Here is a 3194-nt window from a genome sequence, read left to right as displayed (position 1 = left end):
TTGAAACTGCCCAGAGTGCCTTCAAAAGTTTTCACTGTGTACTGTGCATAAAATCAACAATAACAGTAACAATAATAATAGCAATAACAATAACATTAACTGAAGATGAATCGAACTTGATGGAACTTGATGATAAGACGTGATAAGGGATGCTGAATGAGAATGAACGTTTTAAGAGATGCTAAATGAGAATGAATACGTAATCTGTTCTTTGAAAAAAAAAAATCGCTAAAACCAATTAGCTGTTTTGACGTCAAAAAAACGCGTCCTAATTGGCCGGGTATTGCATTTATAAAAACAGCAGTATCACAGTTAGATAGACTTTTTTACCCTTAAAAAAAAATTTGAAATCGGCCGAAAAATACAGAAGTTACAGGCTTGTATTACATTTAAGCGCGATACCCTGTATACAGGGTGTCCCGCATAAAAATCGACACAGGGCAGGTGCATGCAGGGGTGTCCAAAATATTGTAATTTAACCAAACTTACCTATATGTATACAAAGCCAAAGTGAGGCCCTAAATTTCGAAAAAAAAATAATATCTCTGCAACACTATACCGCACAAGAACCTTTGGTACATGATTTAGGTTTATTACTGGTCTTCTTTGACTATGATTTAAAGTTAAATGAAGCACCACAAAGTGTTCATTGGGGATGACTTACCCCTAAAATTGTACCGAACTTTTTTCTCATTGACTGAATTGAAAAGTAATAATATTAATTCACGGCAGAATTTAATTTTAATTTTTTTTTATGGTTTTCAAGAAAAACCGTATTAACTGAACCAAGATTTTAACAGTGTTTATTAGAAAATAATCGAAAAGTCAGTAGTAGGCAATGAATTTATCTTTCAAACTTGTCAATTAGTAATAGAATTATTTTATTTCAACAATTGCCTCCGATTGTTGTTGAAAAAATATCAATTGTTATTTTTATTATTTATTTGTGTATTTTATTTAATACAGTATTCGCTTATTTAATAACTACCTAGGTACTTGTTTTCTTTTTGTGGAATTAGGAGAGAAGTAAAGTAAAAAAGTAAAATTTATTTGGCCAATTGTCAAATTTGAAAGATAAAGCCTACTACTGACTTTTTGATTATTTTCTAATGGACACTGTTAAAATCTTGTGTCAGTTAATACGGTTTTTCTTGAAAACTATAAAGTTTTTTAAAATTTAACAAGAGTAAAAAAAATTAGAATCAAATTCTGCTGTGAATTAATATTACTATTTTTCAATTCGATCAATGAAAAAAAAGTACTGTACAGGGTGATTAACTTTTTTGTTTTAAGAGTTAAAAAAATGTGAAATATAAAAGTTGCACGAGTTTTTATGAATTTTTTGAAAATGATAATAGAAAAACAAATGAAGTCCAAACAAAATGGCCGCGGAACTTTGTTAAGTTAAATGGAACACCCTGTATATTTTTACATATTTGGATAGAACGTTCCCTGTCGAGCATAGCCATATAGGGTTTGTTGGGTCCATCTGTAATAATAAGCAAGATACTATAAAAAAACGAAAAGAAGGGTTTTTATTAAGAAAATAATACATCTTGTAATTGTTAGACCTCTTTCAGGCATTTCTGCCTTTTTATCAATTACGTAAGGATGTACAGATTTAGTTAACTCTCTCATGCTGAAGAAATGGCAGTCAAACTTCTTATACCCTGTATAGATACATGAGGAAGTATAAATTTTCAAAGTATAACAAAAATTCGGTAGTGATCGCTGGGCGCAGGGGTAGTTCGATCGAAGTGATTTTCGTGTCGCTGTGTAGATTGGACGCTTCTGCGTCTAACAAAATTTATCTAAATACAAATAAACTTTTGAGTTCTGTTGAAACAGAAATTATCAGTTCACGTAGTCCAGTGGTATATGTTGAAGGAAAAGCGGCAAAAAAAAACATTTGAAAGTAAATATTGATTATCTTGAGCAAAGTTTAATTTTATTTGTAGGCAATACCTATATGGATTTTGAATAATACCGCATAAATTGGTACATTAACTCCCTTAGTCTAAGTTTAATATATAAATAAAATGTCTTCAAGGACTTTTAAAATATCGCAANAAATTAAGATATTTGTCGGCAGCTAGGTTCCCATCAATAAAAAATGGTCCAATAATATTATTTCCTAGTATACCTGTCCAGACATTAATTTTTTCTGGTCGCTGGGTTCGAGTTTCTCGTATCCAGTGAGGATTTTCTTGACACCAATATCGATAATTTTGTTTATTATAAAATCCATGAAGCATAAAAGTGGCTTCATCGGTGAACACAATCTTTTTGCCAAATTCCAAATCCATGTTAAATTTATCTAACATAGTGTTACAAAATTCAACACGTTTTGCAAAATCATTTTGCACAAGTTCTTGAACGAGCTGCATCTTGTATGGATGAAACTTTTCCTTGTGGAGCTGTTTCAATACAGAACAATGTGAAATGGCTTGCACCCTCCCTACCAACTTCCCGACTGGACAAATGTGGGTTCTCTTGTATTGACAGAAGCACATTTAAAGTAGTATCGTCATCAGTAGCTGTTTTCGGCCGCCCTATTTGTAGTTTGTTAAATTTTTTTAGCAATTTGGAAATACAAGATTGTGTTATTTGAGGTCTGTTTGGATGAAGTTCGTTAAACAACTCACATACTTCCCGCTGTGTTATTTTCCTGTCACCATATCCCCACCATCATTAAAACCTGTATTCTTTCCGTTTCATTTAATTCAAGCGCCACTTACTAAGTACTTAAGTACACAGAAAATTGAGTAAAAAAGTACGTTTACTGCAACAATGCACACAATTACAAGCAATTGACAGCTAGTGACAGTTTCGCATTGTTCTGATTTTGGCATGACTAACTTGATGTTAATAATTATTTTGATAAACAGTGTCAAAAGCATAATAGAAAACTTATTTTTTTTGTATTTTTTTCTTATGTGACCCCATTAAAATTGTATTGTATCGTATTTAGGAAGGTCCAATGTATTAATTTTCACCAAAAAAAGTATATGGTGCCGTTTAAAAAAATTAAGTCGGTTACCTTGGCAACCACATTTTTTGTGATACGAAAGATTGCTTGATATCACTAAACAGGAAATAATTTCCCCTAACACTTTTATTAAAACATGTTTTTGATATGACGAATATTTTAAGAAATATAAGCAATATTCCACAATTTGTATCCACACTGTATA

The sequence above is a fragment of the Anoplophora glabripennis genome, unplaced genomic scaffold (assembly GCF_000390285.2).
Source record: "Anoplophora glabripennis isolate ALB-LARVAE unplaced genomic scaffold, Agla_2.0 scaffold3722, whole genome shotgun sequence".
Lineage (NCBI taxonomy): Eukaryota > Metazoa > Arthropoda > Insecta > Coleoptera > Cerambycidae > Anoplophora > Anoplophora glabripennis.
Note: the sequence above shows the minus strand (reverse complement) of the source record.